Source organism: Oxyura jamaicensis, chromosome 4 (genome assembly GCF_011077185.1).
Source record: "Oxyura jamaicensis isolate SHBP4307 breed ruddy duck chromosome 4, BPBGC_Ojam_1.0, whole genome shotgun sequence".
Taxonomy (NCBI): domain Eukaryota; kingdom Metazoa; phylum Chordata; class Aves; order Anseriformes; family Anatidae; genus Oxyura; species Oxyura jamaicensis.
In genome coordinates this window covers 71,304,486-71,329,682 of record NC_048896.1, presented here as the reverse complement: position 1 = coordinate 71,329,682, position 25,197 = coordinate 71,304,486, and positions in this window count along the sequence as shown.

Here is a 25,197-nt window from a genome sequence, read left to right as displayed (position 1 = left end):
TTTCTTTCTTTCTTTCTTTCTTTCTTTCTTTCTTTCTTTCTTTCTTTTGTTCTCTTTCTTTCTTTCGTTCTCTCTCTCTTCCTTCCTTCCTTCCTTCCTTTTTTATTTTTTTTCTTTCTTTCCTCATAAACTTGGCAATTTAAATTCTTTTAAATCCTTAATGGTCTTGATGTATTTTTTTTTCATTACTTCTTACTTTTGTTGCTATTGCCTTTTGTATTTTTTTTTCCCCATCTAAAAAGTGTATTAGATAGCCTGATAAGTTTTCTCCATTTCATTCACACTGGATATAGCAACAAAGTTTGTTGTTGTTGTTGTTGTTTCTTTTTTTGGTTTGTTTATTTGCTTGTTTTTAATTATCTCATATCATAAGCACATAAAACCTGGGTCCTTGACTGAATTCTAAACCGCTAAGCTGTTACTTTATGGCTTTATACACAGTCTCTGGACACAAGGAGAAGCTCAATAAAGCTTTCATTCCTGGAGTTAGATTATGATCTCTATCTGGAGAAAAAAAAAGGGGACTACAGAAACTCCAGAATTCACAAAATCAAAAACTTCAATGGTGTGTTAACTCAAATTTTAAACCAGTCTGTCTAAAGGCTCAACAACTATGAAAGAGATGGGTTGCTCAGTCACCACTTCTTCATGGGGAATCTCCTCATCTGCAATGCATCCGTGGGCTCTCTGGTTTCCTCTGTTGTGCAGGGTTTGAGTTTTGGCTCTAAGGACTTTGTCTGTTTAACATAGATAGCATATATAGATATATATATATGGCTCTGAGTTAACATGAATCCTATATTAATATTTATAATTTCTTGTGTTGTGGTTCTATATGTAATTACATCCATATTTATTACAATGATTTTACAATTAGTTTTCAAATCTGAATTACTTTTTGCAGAATTTAATAACAGAACCTAAAAAATTCAGGAGTGCCTGATCCCAGAATTAGGTATAATGTGCCATTTTATAAATCTGAAGGTTTGAATGAAATGGAGAAGGTGTGATGACAGTCCATGGAATGGAGCTCTCCAAAATAAACTTTCCGTGTCCATTTTATTTGGCTTGGCACCTTCTAGAAAAAATAATTCTTCCCTTTTCTTAACGGAGAAGGCCAGTCACATTCTGACTATAGCTCATCTGTTTTCCTCTTTTCCTTCTTCTTCCTATTGTTGCACTTACAGCTTTCACTCCTATTTTTCAAATGATGCTGCAGTAGAGTGAGTCATTGGCCAAGGACAACTACTGCCTAATATTGGAAAAGCAAGTAAGGAGAACAAAGACAGAAAAGAAATTATCCAATTTGTTTCCCAGCAGTGACACAAACCTTTAATAATGTTTTCATTGATTACACTCTCTTCCTCAGCATTTATGCTAACAGAACAATTATTACAGGACTTAAGAACTGATGAATGATTTACTCTGTCTATCAGCTACTTCATTAGAATTAATTCTTCATAGACTTTCCTGATGAAAGACATAATTATTACAATAATCATATAGCATAGGTTGTCAGTATTTTCTGAAATACCTTGCCTAATGGGGCTATGGAAATTACTTGTGATTTTAGTCTAGCAAAAACAGAGATTAGAAGGAAGCCTTGAAATGTGCTCTGACAGAATTTTCTCATTGGTCTACATCAAGACAACCCAGCAGATTGCACAGCCTGGTGCCTGGCCTGGACCAGCCTCTCCACAGAAGTACCTGGTGAGGACAAGCCATCGTTAGATGAAGCTGCGAGAGATGTGGTACATTCCTACTGAGGCTGTGCTAGGACCTCAGCAACCACGTTGTAGGACTGAAATACAGGGAGGAGAGGAGAAGGTGAGTGCTAGCTCTATTTGCAAGCAGACCTCTGCAGACTGCCTAATCACCAGGCAGAAATTTTCAAGAAGCTAGTGCTTTTCTAGAGATTGTCAACTGCTGCTGTCTGGTATTAACTAAAGCTAGCAGATGTTAACTTGTGGGAGGCATGAAGAGGAGAGTAAGGGTAGCATGCTCTCTAAGGGAGCTCTCATGCAGCATGAGAGTTCTCAAAGTGAAAACCCTGAAATTCCTGGCATTGCACACCTGCAGATCCAGTTGAGATGTCTTTCTTAAAGACATAATATGTTTTATTTTTTATTTTTCTTTTCCTTGCTATTCTTTGGAGTTTACAGTTAATTTTAAAGAGCAGCCACTTATTTTGGAGTTGAATTCCTTTATTTCCGATGAAAAGAAATATCTGAAACATAATAGGACAAAAATAAGCTTGCTTGAAAAGAGTATTTTCTCTATCAGGTACTGCCTTTCTCTTTTTCTGCTACATGCTATCATGTCAGCAGCCCCTGAAGAGAGGTAAATGATTAGCAAATGGCACAAGGAAAATCAATTTGTAACAGCTACATAGCCGTATATATCATAGAAATTACAGAGCTATTAGTTTTAATTAGGTAATTAATAAAAAAAAATATTGTTCTCATTACACATTCACTGAACTAGCTGTAGCTGAATAAATAAGGCTTGAGGGCATTCATTTTAGCAATGTGCTTAAACCCAAATTGGACAGAAAAAGACATGTTGACAAGAAGTGAAATTTTGATACTTTCTCACTTTCTTGTTCATGGTGTTAGGTGCAGTTCCTTATGTTTATATTTGACTAACAAAAAAGCTTTCATAAATCCTCTTCTGCATATTCTAGATAGCATTTCTCAATGGAGCATGCTATGGTATCTGTTGTGTCAGACTGGAAAGAAGCAAACATGATTGATTTGTTGGCAGATGTTTTATCGAGACCAGAAAAAGGGAATGGAAGCAGGCTGGGAATGTGGCATCTACTTGCAGATTAACTGAATTGAATTTCTGCCAAGAAAGCTAAGGTTTAACTGCTTATTTTATCTTGATAGTCTCTGGGTAGCTGCATCTTTAATGGGAAATATCCCAATGAAGTTGTATCTTATATTTAAGATCTACTAGATTTGTTTTCAAGCTGCCTGGAACAATCTGAGATGGGATAATCCACATCTATCTCTCTATTCTTGTAAATAAAGCTAAATTTACCTAACTGATGCTGTGGATTAACTGGAATCATGGGGGAGACCTCAACCTGTCTAAGCAGTAAATTATCTGAAATATTTTCTGTGTTGTGACTGATGATTGCTGTCAGGTCAAGCTGATGAAGTATCTCACTTAGATACTTAGGGGCAAGATCTATTGTTCAGGCTGGGCTTCATCGGGAACAAACTCCTAGTGTTTGGCACATAACCAGAAATCCCTGGTGAGAACAAAGTCACAGCTGGCTGCTCAGGTGATTACTAGATTGCTGGCTATTATCTTAGTGCTATTGAGTTTGTGAAGGTGACAGTTATCTCTCACATGACAGTGCAAGCCACAGAAATGGAGGAAGAAGGAAGGACAGGAGAGGGTTGGGAAAGAAGGGGAAAGGAAGCGAAATGGAGCAATCCCCTTCCCTCCTCCTGAGAAGAACATGAGATACTTTGTGCAGCTAGCATTGCTCATCTGATAAAAAGCATTTAAACAAATTAGAACTTTCTGTGAAATCAGTATAAAATAGCAGTGCTTAGAATAGCACACCATTATTAATTCTGAAATTGTTTCAAAGTCCCCCTTTCCCTCCCACTCCACACATTACATAGACACAGCCACTGTTATTTTTATGCTTAACTGCCAGTATATCTGAAAATGAACAATGAAGTATGCTTATACAAGAGAACTGGGAAAAAATACATACATTATTGAATTGTGCTGTCAGCTACACAGATCTATGGCATGTATTGGGAAGGTGGTTTCTTAGCTCTGGGCTGAAACTGGTTGAACTCTAGGTAACAGTAGCCCTTTAGCTTGTTCAGTATTTGAAAATGCAGATATCAATTAAAAAATTCCTACTGCCTTTCTTGCATGAAATTGTTACACTTGCATCTATCTGCTTTTAACAGAAGTGAATGTACATGTATAGATTTTTGTTTGAGGCTGTCAAATAACCATGGTCACCTCCTCAATGGCAAGATGCTGTTTTAACCTGAAAGCTGCAGTGCTGTGATCGATCTATTTGTGCTACTAATGCAGAGCTTGTGGGGTTTAGATATTGCTGACTTCATAAAATACTCCAAGCTTCTAGTCCCACAAAGGTCATCCTAACGAGAAAAATGGGTGAAGAGACGTTGTGATGCAGTAACCACTTCAGTGTGTTTATTTACTGGGATGCATACCCTCCTGTGGCAGAAGGCATGTATTGCAATCAATAGCAAAAGTAGAGGCTTGGAAAGCTTTAAGAGACCTTTGCCAATTCCATGACAAAATTCAATAACACAGAAATGATCTGACAGATATCAACAGGGAAGATTGGCTACTGAAGAAAGGAAAAAACAAACAAACAAACAAACAAAACCCCAAAAACCCTGCTCAATAACTTTCCCGCTTCTTTCAGTGTGCTTGAATAGGGTTGAATTCAACATAGAATTAGGGCTTTTGGGTTATTACTTTTCCCCAGGTATTTGGGAATGATCATGTGGTAATAACCAGTCCAAATAACTCTTAGCTTCCTACAGGAAAAAAAGTATTTGAACTTATGCATGTGACACAAATTAATTTCACTCACCATATGAGTCAAATATGAATCATGATAGATACTAGCATTATTCCTGATCATCTTGTAATCATTATCTTGTAATTATTTGCCCTCTCTGAAAGCCCTGTGTATGTGTTTGGCTAAAAGATTTTTTTTTTTTTTTGGTATGTCAATATATTTTAGTCTGTCATTACATTCAATCTTTTTTTTTTTTTTTTTTAGTGAGTATACTAGTATTTTTCATATCTTTGTTCTAAATCTGTTCATAACTCACTATATTGCTTTAAAAGCAATCTAGAACTATTTTGAGGGACTGAGGCACAGTCTGGGCCTCAGCAAGGATGTGACTGGGTATTGTAATAACAACACTGTAAAATATTTCAGTCACTGCTTTGAATACATATGTATTTACTTGCACTGAATTTCGTAACATACATTGCTTGAGAAGGAGTTGGGAAAACCATGCAGTTATAAATGAATTAGGAAAAATACGGTTGGTCTAAACTAGTAGGGTCAACAGGCCTGGGGAGATGATAAGCATCATAAATATGATGATTTGTGCTGTTGTTTTACAAAATTTATATAGTTGACAGTAAGGAGAGATTTGTCTTTGTATTCTTAATGCATGACAACAGAATTCTTATTTAACTCTCATGAAATAACTTTCTGCTGGATAAATTTAACTTGTTTCCTCTATACATTTCAGAATTATCTTTGCCATTACTGAGAAATTCAGGTTTTACTGGGACTATTTTACTAACTAATATATGATTTAAAAATATGTCTGAAAATATTAAATTCGGGCTTGATGAAAAAACAGTAATTATAACTTTTGTTCAAGACTCAATGATCACACTGACATTTTTCCAGTGTGACAGTATAATGGTGGTCATCACAGATTGGGAGTAGGCTGACTGTATGTTTTTATGAAATCATACGTCCATCTTCAGTGATACAGGAGACACATCACTTGTTTTGACATCCTGAATGCATCAGAGGCCATTCAGGCCATTATGTTTCTTGTGTCTACACCTGTACTGAGTCCAGTCGCTTGGGTGATCCTGAAAGGTATTCAACTTGATTTCAAGACATTAATTTGCATTTGACTTCAATTTCTCATATCCCATGGTGACTTTAACAAGTTATCTCTCCACCTTACTTTCCAACAACTCAGCAGAATATTGTCACTTTGAAATAATGTGGTGCTGTGCCTGGTTAGTGCTCCCTGGGTTATACTGAGCAAGCTGGCATGTGCTCATGATGTAGGGCAACCTTCTGCTGAGGTTCTAGCACAAAACCTGGGTAGGAGGACAAAGGGAGCAAATAACCCCCGACTCTCACCTGAGCTTGTTTCACTGTGCAGTTGTATGACTTCCCAGTGCTAACTTGGCTAACTCTGACTAGTATCCTGGCCAGTGCTGCAGCTTGTCCACATTCTTCTGCTCTAGAGCATTTCCTCCTGTCCTGAATTGGTTCTTTCCCTCTTTGCTGCACTGCACACAATCATGCACATGACTTTTATTACCATACTTTAACACTGGGTTTATCAATACCAGATCCACTAGCTCATACTCATTATCCAACAATCTAGATGAGTTTCTGAATGTAGTATTGCTCAGAAATAAATATATTCTTTACTTTTCTAATTCTTTTGGGTGCAAAAATTGTATTCTTTCCTTTCCTTTTTTTTTTTTTTTTTTTTTTCTTTCTTCTAGGTGTAAAAAACTACATTTGGCTGAGTTGAGCTGTGATTTTGAGGCTTTTTTGTTGGTGCTGGTGGTATTTTTTTTAATCAGATTTGTTAGCTGTTTTTAAATCTTTTTACTATATATTTTATCCATACTGAGTAATATTGATTTGTGGTCATATTACAAGAAGTAAAATACCTTACAGAGCTGTGTGGATTACATCTGTTTACTTACGTCAATCAACAAAATTTCTGCTCTTAAAGGGTGCAATTAGACTTGCTTGACAAAACTAATTTACTTCACTTACAACTATGTTGACTGACATTCATTAGACTCCTGTAATCTTTAATCAATTGAATCTTGTACTAGCTTCTCCCTGATCAGTCTAGGGCTGATGTTGTTCAAAATTATGCTCTTTTTGAATCTTTTTCTTTTTCTGTTTTGCAAACACTTCTTACTAAGAAACCAATAATAAACAGCGTATTTTTATGGAGCAGTTGGGCAGTTGAGAATGCATTAATTAGTATATTACAGCAGTGGCACTTATTACTTACTATGCTATCATCAGAGAACATAATTAAGTTATTGTAGAGTTGCTATGGTTTCCAAAGGAGGTACAGTGCAGACTAATTACCTCAAGATGCCAGATGGTGCTAAATAATTCCTGAGCAAATGCCCTATCACCTCTGCCTCTCCTATGTTTGTATAGTAAACAAACCATTGATAAAACGGAGACTGAGGATGTAGTGATTTCCCTTTATAGGTCTCCTCAGGTTTCTATTTGCCCTTAGCATATTTACATTCTCCAGACTTTATTGCTTAATTTTCTCCCATCTGTGCAAAGATCCTAATGAATGAACTGCAAACAGAAATATGTAAGAAAACTCTGCTGCTGGACATTTTGACTGCAAATGCTGCATCTGCTCTATGCCAGAAATTTTGTGTTGTGTGTCATGGTTAACCCTAGGATATGGTGGGTAGAAAGATGCCTGATTCTGTCCACACTCCAAGTAAGCTCTAGGAGACATTTTAAAGCACTGTCAACACTCTAGATTTCCCTTTAGCCTAGAAAGTCACTACTTTGAGGATCACAGGGACATCCTACAGGAAGATGATATGGATGAATATTGGACTTTAATCCTGACCTACGGAATGCTCAAAAAATAATTTGTCTTTTAAAAAAACTGCAAAGCTTAAAGACAGTAAAGTTTGAGGCTACTTAGTCAAGAGACAAAGCTTTTTTGTATATCTGTGGCTGTTTTGTCTTACTTTTTAAGGTCAATATGTTAGTTGGGTGCCTGCAAAATCTACTATACAGCCTGAGAGATAAATAAACTCCAGGTCTGTATCTGTAGTAAATATTAAACTAAAAATTTTAGCATAAAGGGAAACAACAAAATACAAGGCCAGATGTTTTTGCCACTAAGAAAAATCTTTGGGGTAGCATAACACAGAGGCGTGTGCCTTAGACCAAAAAATCTGTCTGTGTTGAATATCAGCCCACAACCAGCTGACCTGCAGCATTGGGTCAATAACACAAGTAGATCAGGCTTTGGGCAGTGCCCCATTTCTGCTACCAGTGTCATAGGATTGCCAACACGCTACCCTAAGGAAAAGCCTTTTTATTCAGTATAGCCCCAGTTCACAGTTTAAATTAAGATTTGCAGCATGGTAGGTCTAGGAAAACAGCTGTGGAAACCAAAGGAGCAAATGTTTTCCTGTCAAATTCAGAGCTTGTCTATATTCAGCTCGCACAGGCTTTTCTAGATACTTGGTTTTATGTAATTCATATTTCATCTCTGCACATCTCTATGGGGTTTGCTTCTCTCATAGATCCAAACTCGTGTGTCTCCAGACTTTTTACCCTCTGTGTGCTGTTTCACAAATTCCTCTTATGTGAACTTTTTACCAGCATAGTTAACAGAGACATCTAATAGATACAACAGCTTGCTCAGCAGACTCTACACATTGTTTTAGGAGCCTGAAGACCTTCTAGAGACTAAGTCTGAGATCATCAGGGAATATTTAGAAAAGAAACTTGAGGGTGTCTGCTGCTGCTGGACAACAGTGAGGTAAAGGGACCCACAAGGGTTTGGGCATGAGGAAGCTTTAGTAGCTTCTACCAGTGATGATCAGCTGCCCTTGACCCAGAGTGCTGCATGTCTTTGTTACAGCTGCCTACTGATTAGGCAGGGTCATGCACCCTTTTAACCAGTGCTTGGGAGAGGTCTACATAAGAGCTATGCCCAGAGTACAGCCTCCCAGAGCCAGTAGCTTGCACAGAAGGGTGTGAAGAAGGAAGCCTCAGCAGAATTCACACCACTATAGCAGTCTCAGATATGGTGGTGGTGCTTCAGTATGGAGCAGTTTTCCTAGCAGGTGTTGGACCACCTCTCTCTGCTAGGATGGGGGCTTCAACACAGATAAAACTTCAGATGATGGATGCAGCCATCCAAGTTTCAGGGGTTCCTGGAACCTCTATCTGATGTCAGGAGAGATGATTTTCTGTCCTACAGGAGGTATACAGTCATGGAGGACCTATACTGATGAATGGAGGAGTTACAGAAAGAAGTGAACACGCTGTACAGTATCAGACAAGATGAATCATAGAATGATCAAGGTTGGAAAAGACCTCCAAGATCATCTGGTCCAACCACCCCCCTACCACCAATGTCACCCACTAAACCATGTTCCTAAGCACCATGTACAACCTTTAAAGGGGGATAGATGAGATCTTCTCTGATGCAGTGGCTTGAAGAGCCTGTGACTCCAATGGAAACAGAGCAGCGTCCACCCCCAGTGTTATGAAAGTGCAGTCTCTGGAGAAATGAAGGATGGACACTGGTGACTTCAGGCACCAAGAGGAAGGCTCCTGCCCCGCCCAGTGACTTACAGTTACAAAATAGGTTCACTGCTCCTCCAAGATGATGAGGAGCCAGAAGTGCCTTCAAGCAAAGGACCTGGTCCACCTTTGGCCCAGAGGGAGAAGTTTGGACAGAGAAAAAGTGGTGCAAGAATGGCAAAAAGAAGGGTCTGGAAATAGAATAACTTGGAATTAAGGTATAAAACCAGGTAAGAAACAAAAGAGGGGTAAATCTTCTGATACTAGTAGTGTAGATGTCTACAGACATCTACAAAATTGACTGGTGAACTGGGATGCTGATCCACCCAGTGGGATTTTGGAGCAAGCTCTCTTAGACAAAGTGCTGAACTTACCATTAGGCCTTTGTCTGAAAGGTGTGGTAAAGACTGCTGGACTTGCAGCCCACTGCTAGGTGGTCAGGAGAAGAAAAGGTGATAAAGCTGCAATTCAGCAGTGGGTACGTGCTATTTATAGAAATCTATAGAGCTAGAGATTGATGGTTAACAGCTTTAAAATTGTATGCAATCATTATGCAAAATGCTATAACTTAATCAGTAGTATGTTTATTAGGTTACTTGTATTATTGATTAGGTAATTATTTTATTTAAAATGCATTGCTTAATCACCAAAAGCTTAATCACTTTTGCTTTACACCAATGATGTTTGAGGCCTGCAGGTTAGAGGGGGTGAATTAGACCATGAAATAACGATGTTCAACAAATCAGTAAAGACAAACACCATCTTTTATTTTACTATGTTGGTCCTAGGTACAAAAATGCCTGTATGCATTGTCAGACTGATTAAACTAGTTTATCTTTTAAAATATTTAAACAATATGAATTGCAGTCATTGCTTCAGTGCAAACTCCATTTGAAAATATCTTTTAATTTCTTATTCCTGCATAAATTTTGGTTCGTTCTTGATTCCAGCAAAGGAAATAACTAAAAAGCCCAGATCCAATGAAATACTATACTTCTCCCCTGAAACTACTAGCTTATTGGAAACACTGAGGGCAAATTTTATTCTCTGGTCAACAAATTGCAAAAGAAAACACTGTTAAAACATCAGCTAGTTCACTTTAGGAATATGTATGCTTCCCAAGATAACACATTAAGCAGTGCAGACAGTTTGAGAATAATAGATATAATTCTAGTATAATAAAATTATTTTATTATGGGAATCAAAGAGGTATGAAATCATTTATTTGCATTACACAATCTATTGATCGCTCAAAATATGCTATCTGCTGTTTCAAATATGTTAGGAAATGACTTGGCTGAAATCCACCTTTCCCATCTAGAGGAATTAAGTTCTATTTATTTATTTATTTATTTTTGTATATAGTTAATAACCAGGACTTTACTGAATACAGATAACTATCACTGAATGTTTACAAGCTAGAAATTTAAATGTTATTTTCCTTTTTTTTTTCTTTCTTTTTTTCTTTTCTTTTCTTTTCTTTCATTTTTTTTTTTTTAAAAAAACAAAAGCAAAAATAAAACCAAAACTACATTCTAGTGTAAACTCCACAAAAGAAGGAGCAGAGAAGGAGAAGGAGGCAAGCAAGGCAGGGAGGGTGAGATGTGGGGAAGCAGATCGAGCAATTGCTCAGAACAATGGATAAAAATCAAAACTGGACAATGGAAGCTTTGCTCAGTATGCCATTGTTTCTGCCCACAGTAGTTATTTGACATAAATGTTGAATTGCATTTAAAGGCTTTTAGAAAATGAGTCATTACTAAATGTTTGCTACTAATGAAATAATTTACATAATAATTTTCTTTACTTTCACATATAGTTAATCTTTCTCTGTTTTATTTTCTAGTCAGGTGTGTTCAAACTTCCCCCAGCTTATAATTCTTCTTCACTCCTTTGGAGAGGGGCAAGGACAGCAAATATTGTACTAAGCAAACAGCACAAACACACATACAAAATATTTTGTCATGTATTTGATCAAATGCCATAGAAGTTATAATATCAATATGTTTTATGTGTATACTACATTTTCCAAAAAGATTGCCAACATTGTCAAATGTCTCTGAAAGCTTCATTAATTCTGAAGATAAGTGAAGCTATTCTGACCCTGGTTGATGACACTAAACCCAACTAATCTGCACCAAGGAAATGGAAATCTAACAGCTCTCAAATCTCATATGCTGATTAGTGGACTTGTATGGAAAAAAAAGGGGGGGGGAGGGGTGTTACAATTGTGCATGGAGGAAAGCATCATCCTTTCCTTTCAAAAAGGAAAATAAGATGCAACCAGGCACTTCATTCCAGTGTTCGAGTACTGCGACTGTAGTCATGGACAATGAAAACTTGGATCTAAACCTCATGTTTATTACAGTCTAGTTTTTATCAGTATAAAACAGTAATTTTACAGTAGATATGTATTTTTCAGAAGTACATTCATGTCTTTCTTGTAAGCTATATTTACTTCCTATATAATACCTTTTATAGGTATGAAAAGGTTCATTGTGGTAAGAGCCATATTACATAATGACTGAAGTAAGAAACATGGAATCAGAGATATAACTATTTCTATTTTTTCCAACTATGTTTTTCTAAAATATTCTCTATAATTATGGGGTTGGTTTTTATGAAAATGGACATCTTTCTTATGTCTCAGAAAAATAATGAATCTTATAATAACATCTTATAATAATAATAATGAATCTAATAATAATATTTCTAATAATGAAATAATACAGAGCTAGTAAAAAAATTGAAAAGGCAGTTTTGGAGAGTCTTTTTCTTTTTCCTACAAATCTGACAGATGAATGTTGGTAAAAATATAATATTTTCATGTTAATATATATACTTTTAAAATACCTCTTAACATACCTGACATGAACTTCTTCCTATTTGTCCATGTGAATGGTAACTCAGTTCCCTGCTGCAGCCTGTACTGCACTTCAGTGTCAGGCTATCTGAGGGAGGGAGAACAAAAGGACACCTTCTACCACTTGAACTTATTTTCTCTCTGTGTTTTAACCTGGTGGCTTACTGTGGGCTGCTGATATTTTTAAAGGAGAGTAGGACTGAAATGACAAAAATAAAATTTGGCAGGTCTAGAGTTCAATTTCTTTCATCGGGAAAGATTGGGAAGGTGATTTGAGGATTAACTGTGGGCCATTTCAGGTCAAGACCCTGGACTTGCTGGCTTTGAAGTACTCAAACACCTGTCAGTGAGACTGTCAGCAGGCATCAGGCACCTCAGTATTGTACAAGGTCTGGGGCATGACACAACATATATAGTTGTTTTGCTGACGATCAGAGTTTCTGCCATGGCTGCTGACACCCATATTTTATCCACCTTCACAAATACCAACTACTGTTGTAGCAGGCAGCAAGGGAATCCCTCTGAGAAAGGTCTATTATGAAATATCTGATTACTGTCACTAAAATGCTAGGTAGGACAATTAACGCCCTGAAGACTATAGATGCTGCTGTGACTGGCATCTGTAAAGAAGTTCACCCCTGAGGTCAATCCAAATCCCAAATCCTCCCACAGTGAGGGGCAAGAACATAGTTCTTAGCAGACTCTGGTAGCTTTACAGGGGTTAAGCAATGGGGATGACTGATGGAAAACACTTTTGCACCTCAGAAACATTGTGAAGTTATCCTACTAAAGATTAGTGAGAAGCTTATTTGTTAAGGACCCTGTAAGTAGTTCCAGTAGAAATCCTTCTAAGCAAATGGCTGATGGATTAGAAGATGACAGATTTTTTGAATCTCTTCTCACTGTAGTGCATAACTTTTGATGTGTGGCATAAGCTGGTAAAATATTTAGTCATTATCATACACAATTAGCTGTACTGTGGCTGAGGATGTTCAAGAGGGATGCCAAGTGCTGCATGCACCTTGAAGCACTATGCCCTGAGACAGATTTAGCATTCCTTGCAGTTTTTATGTGAGCACCACAATAACTGGTGTTAAGCAAAAAATGTGGAGATATTTGAAACATGACTGGACATGGTCCTGGGCAAACGCACAACAATTGAAATACAAGCATTGCATGAAAATCTCATCTTCTGTGAAAAATGAGATTGGTCTCCATGTTCTTGTGGGGCAAGGTTTGAAAATAGGAGTGCGATAACAAGATCAGGATCAGAAAGGACAACAAATAAGCATGTGTTCAGATTGTACAATAGTTATTCACTCTGAAGATTTTAGGGGACTTGACTCATGATTTTTAAATGTTTAGGGAATATTGTTCGTGACTAAGTTTCATCCAGGTGACTCTGGGACATGTTAAAATAATCTGATATCTGTGCTATAGTTTAAACCACCAAAATGCTTAACTAATTTAAGAAGAATGCTCACTTGCCCAGCTGATTTGTCTCTCATCTGCATTTTTGTTGCTGAAAATAAACATAATGTGCTGCAGAGAAGAAGAGAATCTGCCCCAGAAAATGTAAGATGCAGAAAAACTTCAAATTATCTGCCGTGGAAGAGAAGCAACAGCAGAATGGCAGAAGGGAGACTTTGAATCCAATAAATGCAAGTCTTTGGAGGTTACAATAAAATGGGAGTCTAGTGACAGTGCATGTCTATGAAAATTCACTGTGGTATCAGCCCTCCCAGGTGCCTATTTTATCAGGGATCGTTATGCTGCTTAGTGTTCCAGGAATGGTTCTGGACAATGAAATAGCTTTTCCATTCAGAGAGGTGACATTTAGTTAGCAGGCATTTAGTTGCCTGACGTAAAGGCCACTACTTGTGTTCAAAAAAAGATAGTGTCTCTGCATTGTTAACAGGAGACTATAGGTAAATTTCTAAATGAAATATTCAACAGTTCAGTCAACAACTTGGGCTTGACATCAGTGATGGAGAGTGGTAGGGAGATCGGAAATCCTCTGAACTTATTTAGACTGCCTCTTATTTAGATTGCCACTGAACCTTGCCAAAGTCTTGATTTGAAATCTTGCATTTGTGGAAACGTATTTCAAATGTAAGAATGTAATAAAGCGAGAGTGCACATCTGAATTTGCCTCTGATGAATACGCATCACAGAGGAAATAATAGTTGTTTACGTACGAATATTCAGTTGAAGGATGCGTCCTTTGGGAACAGATGCAATTCAGCAGTCTTCTCAGCTCGGGGAGCAGAAATAGTAAATGAACAGCTACAGTAAAACTAATCAAACCAAACAAAATACAAAAGATATTCTGATCAAAACAAAAACAAAAAAATTACAAAATTATATATAAAAATATAAAAAGTAATCTTGCATTCATGGGAAGAGTCTTGTAATTAAAAGGTGGCAATACCACATGGTACTGATAATGTTGTGAGGCTGGGTGCATGGAACAGCTCTGATGGGGAGACTCAGCACACAACCATCTGCAGCTCAGACATATATGCCTGCTGGAAACACCGCTGAATACTGTTTCTGTCCCTCACTTCTGACAGAGATAGAGGTAGAGATAGAGAGAGACACAAAAATAAATATTTCTTTTTATTTTTAAACAACTTTAAGGCAAATCAGGATAAAAAGTTATTAAGAATAAAGTCCTGTTGGCAAGTCAGTCGTTATTTGTAGAGATTTCACTCAGAAGCCTGTAGATAAATTCACATGCAATTTAACATTTACTGGAGAAAAAAGCATTACAAATTTCATTTTAGTTTCCTTGACACTTTCTCTACCTGTTGGATCCTATTTTGAATTTCAGGTTTAAGAAAACATATTGGAGCTGCATTAGGAGCTCCTGAGGTTTTAAAACCCAGAGACTGTTTTGACATTGAGGATTCCTGTGGAGACACACTGTCTTCCACTTTCATTTGCAGTCTGGTTAATGGGCCTGTAAATTGAATTAGCTCAGTCTAAGTGCTCAAAATCCAAGCTAAAATGAAGCAAGATTAGAATAGTGTTTGGAGGTTATTTGTGTTTTGCTCTCTTTGATTTCCTGGGGAATGCAATAAGACCAACGTAGTAATAATAACATGACAAAAGAATATATGACTGAAGACATGTGATTTGTTATAAAGTACAAACTAGTATGTTAAAGTGTTCAAATATCTGAGTGGTGGGTGCTCAGCTGGCAAGTCAGTGTTTCCTGAATCCATCCTGCCTTCCTTCCTGCCTCCCTTCCTGCCTTCCTGCCTTCCTCCCTCTCTTTTCCCCTCAGTACTCTGTTATGTGCATATGCCTTTGGACAATGTTTGACATATTTTTTTTTGTAGTTTTATTTTCTAAAATAGAAAATGAGTGGCCCAAAGAAGAGACTGAAAATTAGAGTCACGAATAACTAGATTTATGATAACAGCAATGTGCTGTATCACTTATTAGCAAAGGATTTTGAAGCTATCAATGCTAAAAGAAATCATCTGTCCTCCCAAGCTTTTTCTTCCTCTATACATCAAAAAGTACACATTTTTCTGCTAGCAAACAGAAGAGGAAGGCCCCTCTCCTCTGGTGGTGGTGCCCCCTAACCCCTCTTACACCTGCCTGGGGGTGTCCTGTGCCAGCCCTTCCCAAAGACTGGGTCCCACAGCTCCCTAACTAGCCTGTGCTGATGTGCAGATCATTACCTCTCCTTCATTTACACAGGATAAGCTCTGAATTTGTCAGTATAAGGCAAGGAATTTCACTCAGCATGAGCGTAATATCATCAGTCACTCCAGATAGTAGTTGTACATGTTATTTCCCTCCTCATACAAAGAGTTTTGCCTGGATCAAACTGAGTGAGGTGATCCCAGTTCAGTGGCTGAGATCTGCAGAGCCAAAGTGACTTAATGATTCATCCCTCTTGCAATTATCTCAGCCATTAAGGAAACCAATACCTCAATCTTCTGCCCTCTGCAGTCTTTCTCTGCTCACCTCTAGACTCACTAATCGGTTAGCCAGGTGGAAAAATCAAACCAGTCTCATCTCTTCTGCGTCTGTGGATGGTCCTTGTGCCTCCAGGCCTCATAAAGAATTGACTCTGGGAATTCACAGCTATTAAAATTTCCTCTGGGGCACACAAAACAAAGCTGATGTGTTCCTGTTATACTGAAGGGTATATGATATGCTACCCTTTTCTTTCCATCGAGGATTTAATACATTTGTACATACATAAATATTTCCTTCATCACTACTGATAGGGACCATATCTTAAATTAAAAATAGCAAAACAGTCCAGGCATTGAGCTACTTTTCTTATCAACTAGAAGCCAGAAGGGAAATCATAGTGTATGCAGATCATCTTCATTGTACAGGAATCTGTTACATAGGTGAACAGCAGTGTACACAGCTGAAAAACAAACAAAACAACTTCACAAGATTTTGGATTTTTTTTTTTTTTTTTTTTTTTCCTTCAGCAATGATCTAGAGACATGGAGAACTAGCATGCAAGGATTTATCAAGTTTTGAATAAAAGGAACCCACAGAAACAATGTTAGTGGTAACTTTAGCTAGTAATAATATACCCAAATGAAAGTCCTTTATCTTATTTTCATCGCTCCTATTCCCACATGTGAAGTGAGAGCTAAGCTGCATTATTATATGTTATTGTCTCTGGAGTATCTAACATCAACAATTACAGTAATGATGTAGTTTTCTAAGGAAAAAAGAAATGATAGGAGGAACACTCTGAATCTGATTTTCTCCTGTGAAAGCCAGAGATGCAAACAAAGATTCTAAATCACTATTAGTCACTGACCCTGAACGTGTGCGGGATTTGCTACTCCACCTGGATCCCTACAAGTCCATGGGTCCGGATGGGATTCATCCCCGGGTGCTGAAAGAGCTGGCGGATGTCATCGCGGAACCTCTATCAATTATTTTTCAACGATCCTGGGAATTTGGAGAGGTCCCAGTAGACTGGAAGCTGGCAAATGTTGTGCCAATTTTCAAGAAGGGTCAGAAAGAAGACCCTAGCAATTACAGGCCTGTCAGTCTCACGTCAGTGCCTGGTAAAATCATGGAGAAGTTGGTTCTCGGACTTATTGAGGCGCACCTGGGGGACAAAGCAGTCATTGGTCCCAGCCAGCATGGGTTTGTGAAGGGTAGGTCCTGCCTAACTAACCTGATTTCCTTTTATGATAAGATCACCCGTATGGTGGACCAAGGGAAACCAGCTGATGTGATTTTTTTGGACTTCAGCAAGGCTTTTGACACGGTTTCCCATAGGATCCTACTGGACAAAATGTCCACCATACAGCTAAATAAAAACATCATACGATGGGTGAGCAATTGGCTAACGGGCAGGGCCCAAAGGGTTATGGTAAATGGAGCTGCGTCAGGCTGGCGGGCGGTCACCAGTGGGGTCCCTCAAGGCTCCATTTTAGGGCCGGTACTTTTCAATATTTTTATAAATGATCTGGATGTAGGAATAGAGGGTATTTTGAGCAAGTTTGCTGATGACACCAAACTTGGAGGAGTTGTGGACTCAAATGAGGGCGTAAAGGCCTTGCAGAGGGATCTGGACAGGTTGGAGAGCTGGGCGATCACCAACCGCATGAAGTTCAATAAGAGCAAGTGCCGGGTCCTGCACCCGGGACAGGGAAACCCTGGCTGCACGTACAGACTGGGCGATGAGACGCTGGAGAGCAGCCTAGAAGAGAGGGATCTGGGGGTCATGGTAGACAGCAAGTTGAATATGAGCCAGCAGTGTGCCCTGGCAGCCAGGAGGGCCAATCGTATCCTGGGGTGCATCAAGAACGGCATCGCTAGTAGGTCAAGGGAGGTGATTGTCCCGCTCTACTCTGCGCTGGTGCGGCCTCACCTCGAGTACTGTGTGCAGTTCTGGGCACCACAGTATAAAAAGGACATGAAACTGTTGGAGAGTGTCCAGAGGAGGGCTACGAAGATGGTGAAAGGCCTGGAGGGGAAGACGTACGAGGAACGGCTGAGGTCACTGGGCCTGTTCAGCCTGGAGAAGAGGAGGCTGAGGGGAGACCTCATCGCAGTCTACAACTTCCTCGTAAGGGGTTGTCAAGAGGCAGGAGACCTTTTCTCCATTAACACTAGTGACAGGACCCGCGGGAACGGGGTTAAGCTGAGGCAGGGGAAATTTAGGCTGGACGTCAGGAGGGGGTTCTTCACAGAGAGGGTGGTTGCACACTGGAACAGGCTCCCCAGGGAAGTGGTCACTGCACCGAGCCTGTCTGAATTTAAGAAGAGATTGGACTGTGAACTTAGGCACATGGTCTGAACTTTTGGGTAGACCTGTGCGGTGTCGAGAGTTGGACTTGATGATCCTTAAGGGTCCCTTCCAACTCAGGATATATTCTATGATTCTATGATATTTTGGCTCAAAAATATATCTTAAAAATGTTATCTGGTGGAAAATCTGAGAGAGGTTTGCAAGATCTGTACTGCAAATCAGATATAGGATTTTGGTAGACATTTACATGCTCAGCAACAGAATTTCCATACAGTCTGTGAACAGTAACTTGTACATCTTTCTGCATAAGGATAAATCTGGCCCAAAAAAAAGGCCACTTAAACATCATTGGCATTGACTCCCTCAAAGGTGAAGTCCCAAACCAAGTATCACTAATCAAAAACTCCAGGCTGGATATAAACCAGCCTGAAAAAAAAATCATATTCTAAAAATAAAATAAATAAAAAAAGCCCTAAGCCTACTCTCAGTACTTGTAAATCCTTTTCATTTATTTAGAAGTGTCTCAGAATAATTCTAGTAAAACTATATAAGCAGATCTTTCCTGTCTACAAGGAACATTTAAGAAAGGTGTTTAAATAAGGTCACTCAGTAATGAAATGTTGACAGCCTAGCAGTAGGACTCAGCAGATGTTTAGAGGAACATAGCAACATGAAGTGAAGACCACCATGTCCAGTCAGAAGCACAGGGAAAATTTATCAATGCAGAATGTAATGTTCTGTCTGGAATTTATCCAAAATATTGAAAGCAATATGTAGGCATAACACAACTTTTTTTTTTTATATATATTTTTATTATTTTTATTTTTTATTTTTTAATGAAAGGGGCAATAAGGACTTAATATCTGTTATACATATGCATTTAGGAGTCAGAAGTGTGCTAGGATTTTTTATATTTTATTGAGGTGATATTACCCAGAGATGCTGCCTGTGAACACTGAAATCCTGGGAAGCACACGTGGGATACTTAACAAATAGCAGTGAGTCATATGAGGAAGAACAGTACTAGATTGAATTTCACCAGAGTGTCCTTCCCATTTTATTCTTGTGTAACTGAATGCCAGATTGTCTTAATTGTGTTTTAATTTGATTTATTATTTTTTTTTGATTTATTGTGTTTTTATTTTATTTTATTTTATTTTATTTTTTATTTTATTTTATTTTTTTTCCCTCAGTGAAGGACTCTTTGCAATCCCAGAAAAATACTTAGGAAAAGTATGAGTGTGAGAATCATTATTCTTCCCAAGAGAAGAAGATTAACTGATTTTACAGTCCTGGATGTTTCTTAGGCTTCAAAGTCATTGATAAAATGATAAATTTAATATCTATACAGGAGAGAATCTTCTTTCTAGGGAATCAGTATTTCCTGTAGAAGGTTCTTCTTCCAAACATTAGCTAATTTGGTAGAATTTTGAATGAAATAATTGATGAGGAACTATCGGATTTTAGTCCAGATTTGAAAGATGTTATAAATCACACTGAAAAAATAATGTTTTCATATTAGAAAGCCTAAGTAGAATTTACAATAAATATAATATATAAATACTTCCCTACACCTTTAATGCTCTCTAATCTCCGGTGTTTTCTTTTGTACCTTACCTGTAGTTTCCAGTATTGATGACAGTAAAGCCAACCTGAGATGGGCTCAAGAAGAGCCACTAAGGAATTTTGGGACAGAAAATTGAACTTCTTGCCATATGTTTTATGGTTACTCCACAGCCTAACAACCTTTTAGTTTGAAGACAATGACTCTTGGACCTATTCTATGCTAGATTCTGACATTCAGACTTAGCACTTGAGGTGTAAGTGGAACCTCCTCCCTGGGGAAATGCTTGTCATGATCAGCTGGGAGATGGCTTGGGAGACAGGTGCACACTGTTCTTAATCCTACACTGACTAGGACATGTCCTACTCAGGGAGAAAATATACCAAAGATTTTAATGAAGCTCAGCATATAAATTCAATCCTGTTCTTGACTCCAAAATTTGTGACCGTGAAAGACTTTGGTGTCTAACTACAAGCTAAAGCTTCTGGTGAGACAGCTAGCACTTTCCATATCCAATGATGACCACTTACATGAACAAAAAAATCAACCAACCAACCAACCAAAAAAAACTACAAACAATGAATTTTGAGACTGGCTATGTAACAGAGAAAATAAATGATTCTGCCTGTTATCAGACATATGACATAGGTCAAAGCTTCCAGTCAGTGTTCTTAATACTGCAGCTGATAAGCTAGAAATATTTGCAAGCTCTCCCAAAGAAAAAAATATGGTCTGTACCTTGCATAACTCAGATATTTAGCATATTTAAGAACTGACCTTTTACTTTGTTCAGAATAAATAAACAAAATATGTTTTCAGCCGAAGTTGAACTCCCTCATAAAGACAGAATCTTTTCATGAACTACTATTTCTGCATTTAACTCAGCAGCCTGGCTCCTACAGATGTATACCTTGGAAAAAGCAGAAATGAAAGAACTATGCTGAAATGCCTGTCAATTTCAAATTCAAGGTAGTTATTGAATACCTTTCTAGATACAACATAAATCATATCTGCCTAAAGAGTTTGGAAATGAAGGCTTTCTGCTACCCTGGCAAAAAGGGTAGCAGAAAGATGCCATAACAGAAAGATCCTCTTACCTTCTTGTGCACTTGTGTGCACAGCCTAGATGCATGTGTTGATTCATTCATTTAAATCCTTCATTATATAAATTGAACCAACATACTCAACCCACTATTGCAAACAGAAATATAGACACAGAAGCCCTGTCATTCCGTCTATCAAGCGTTTAACAGAAGTTAAATAAAACCTACAAAACAAAATGAAATGACACTGTAAAGCACTTTTCATATGAGTAATTAGACGTTATAATAGCAACAATCTGTTTAGCAGCTGCTATGCCTGACAATGACCAGATGCAAGTTCTCTGATGGATATCTGGTTATATACTCTGTTTGTCCTTCTGAGTTTTACTAAAGTTAAAATATTATCCTTGACCTGCAGAAAAGTAAGCAGGTGCTTTACAAGGCTAGCAAATGGGAATATTCCTTTCTGAGCAAGCGGGAAATGCACTAAATCTGTCTCAGCTAGCAACATGTTTATACTTCATTATCCAAATCATCTACTTCTGTAATCTCTAAAGATTCCTGTTTGATGTTATTCACTAATATTAGTTGTTTGTAACAGAATGAACAAGCTCATATTTTCAAACCAAGCTACCCTCTTCCCAACAATGGATGGGAAATCTAGGTCTTTTGAGTATCTGGGTGCTGATAACTGTTCTAATTATACATTAACAGCTATGGATTACAGCAATATGCTTCTGATTACTACCAGTGTAATAAAGTTAGAGGTGGTTGCAAACAGACTTTGTAGAGTGAAAAAAAAAATCATATGACAAGACATGTCACGGTGAATTCATGCCATCTGTCTAATGATGAATGACACCAGTGTAAATGCTATCAAATCAGCCTACAGATTTGCTATATATACTTAGTAAGCTGCAAATACACAAAGCAAAATGGCCCCACTTACACTGTGCATCAAAACAGACAGGATAACAATTTGTCACAGGGTAAATTATTAAAATTATCACATATTCAGAAATGAAGAAGACATTTGTTATTTTCAACCTCATTTATTTCTTCTTTGGACATCTGTTTTCTTCCAAAAGTCTCGTTTTCATGATTTAGTTTCCACTTCATTGGTATTTTAATACTACCAATTCTGGCATCTTTTTATTACCTTGGTCTTCTATTCTACTAATGGGAATGTCATGAGGTCTATTTTTACAGTAGTTTCGGATAGTATAATCTACATTTCTTCAGGAAAACAAAACAAAAAAGTCTTTGCTGTTTAATCATTTGCTTATCTTTAAAACATTTTACTACAGTTAAATCTTGTTGATGTGTGGTCCATTTCTGAGATGAAGCCGGTAGTGCTCCAGACTTACAGAAATAAATTATGTGGGACAGATTCTCTACTTGCATAATCTGCTGAAATAAAAGCATATAATGTATGAGCACATATGATGAATACTGACAAGTAGATGTTGTCTACATATTACATAAATTGTTAGGGTTATAAATGAAACTATACCTTCTTTCTATTCTCTTTTCTTCCATCATGATACAGTTAGAATAGTAATTTTTGATGTAATATCATTCCTCCTTATAAACACTAAATAATTTGTCTCACCTGACCTAATTTCAGTAATTTAAAAGGTAAGTATTTAGGCTACACTAGTTAGTTGGACTTCTACTGTCATGGAAGTAAAATACAACGGATTGCATACTGCATGTACCTTTCTGCATGGAGTGTGGAAGATTCTCAGATGTCTGTCTGGGAGCACATGTTGGTCATTTAGGCTGCACTGTGCAGCACTAGTCCCATAAGCTTCCTCCAGTACAGTTATCTGAACTTCATGCCAAGAAGGAAGTCAGTAACTACCAAAAGCACCGTTTTCTTTGTTCCTTTCAACTTAGTGATAAAGTTGAATTGTGAGAATTTTACTGGAAACAGTTATTTAGCAGCAACGTCAAGCTAATGGACTTGTCCAGTTCCTTGTGTCTCCTTCTTTCTCCAGACTCAAAGAATGGTTGTAGTACCTACAAAACTGTAGTGCTTATGCTTACAGAGTGCTTCTCTACACAGGAGAAATCTCCATAGTGATAACTCTTTCTCAATGTGCTTTGACTTTATGCTTGCTGATCCCCTTGCCCCACATTAATCAAAGGTTGATGAAGAAGGAACAAAAACAACAATAGCCAAAAGTTTCAAGAAAAGTCATAATTACAAGTAAGAAGTATGTCATTACTGAAAAAACCTGCCACATTAATTTTAATGGATATCGCTCATTAAAAGAAATAACGAATGAATATAACTTTGTATAGAGAAGCTAGGAAATGAGGAACACAAATATATCAGCTGGCAGGATGCAACAGCAAAGTGGGAAAGTGGGGTTAGTGTCAGCATTTATTACAGGAGTTAACAAATTTAATTCTGCAGGAGGGACAGAGATGCTTAGTCAAATTCTATCCATTCTGTGTTTGTTGAGCATATGCACCCAGCAGATGGTACAAATATGTGCATTTCAGTTCTTTGAACTCTCATATGTCTTATGTCATGAATATAATCAGTTAAGTCCCAGTAATCTGTTTCCTGCTGGTTATGTGCACTTGCCCCCAAAAGTCACGTTTGCTCAGAGAAGGTCTGCAGCTGGAATGTCAAGATGAAACCTTAGTATGTAGACACCTCTGTCAAAAGGCATTCTCCACTCTGCTTTTATGTTTTCCTTCAGATAAAACAGAGCATGTAGTTTATTTATTTATTTAGTTAGTTAGTTAGTTTGTTTTTAAGAGAAGCAAAAAATATTTTCCAGTGAGTAATGGAATTGCCATGAAACTAAATAGTGAGCTCATTTCCTATTGGTAGAGAAGAAGTTGCTAACAGTATTTGAAATATTTATAGAATGTAGTACAGTTTAATTCTGCATTTCTTCAATGTTACATTAACTTTTTAAATCACTCAGGTATCATCAAGTTCTCTGCAATATAGATGATAGAAGCTTTTCCCATTGCCTGCAATGAGAATAAAATGTTTTTTATTTTAAAGAATGTATAACATCCATTGGAGGAGATTAAAAATATTATGAAAGTGTGAAAAATATTTTTGTTATAGGACCTCAGCTTTCTTAAACAGTGACAATTCATTGCAAAGCACTAGGATTTTATTTAACTAAAAAAACCAACTATTACAAATAATTTAATTACTGCAGATTTCTGAGGAGATCACTCAGATATCACAGAATATAATGATATAGTTAACTTCGGAGTAAGCAACCTGCTAAGTGATTTCTTTAGGTACCATCTAGCCCTATTTAGATAATTTCATAACAGATATTTGGAAATATTCATTCTGCTACTAAATGCTCTTAATTCTAAGTCAGTTTTTAGTAATAATGAACAGTAATAGTAATTTTCGTAATAATGATGTTAAAGATCCTATAGGCAAGCAGGTATATTACAATCAGTGTGACTCACCTCACCCCCTCAAACTGAATTTTACAAGGTATCTTATGGTTGTATTCAATATTAGTACAGGCTTTGACACAAGATGTTTTTCTTCGCTGAAAGCTGAATAGCAATGGATTTTAACTCCTGTAACTTATTATTTTTACTTAACTTTTTTTTTTTTTTCTGTGTGAATAATAATAATAATAGTGAACTGTATGTAGTTGATAATATAGTTGATAATACAGTGAATTATATATAGTTGGTAATATAGTGACCTTCCTTTTCAGAAGGAAGTGTGGCAACCACTAATGCTATGAAGTGCCACTAATCGATTGTGGTCCCAATTTGCAGATGGAAAAATGTAATTTTAGAATTTATTCATAAGAAACATGACCAAAGGGCAGCATTTTCTTGTCTCTTGTTCAAAAGAAAGCTGCTGCAATAATCCCCACCAAATTGATGAAAGATATGAGTCTGCATTTCCAAAATCTTGGCCAGAAAACCTCCTCAGATGCTTGAAGCTCTGCATCTGCTCATGATCATGGACATTACCATTCTGGGTTGGCTGAGAATCTCAGGACTCATTTCTTGCCTACACCTGTCTGAAAGGTAGAGATTTCTGGAAAGAGTGTATTATTTATGAGTCTGGGGGGAAACGAAGCTGTAAGGAGTGTGTATGGAACATTTTGCTCCTCCTGTTGTGGAATCCATCTTATCCTACATTTCTTTTGTTTGACACATGTTGCCCCAATTAATTAGCTTTCTCCTATTCTTCTCTTCAGTTTCCCTTGTCCCAGTCCTTTGAAAACCCAAAACAGAACAGAGACTATAGTTACTGTCTGATGACAGCAGTGGCTCAATTTTGTTTAATATCACTGTGTTAGTCTGCAACAAATTGAGACTAATTGCTTCTCCACTTCTCTGTTAGCCTGTGAAATGCCAGCAACT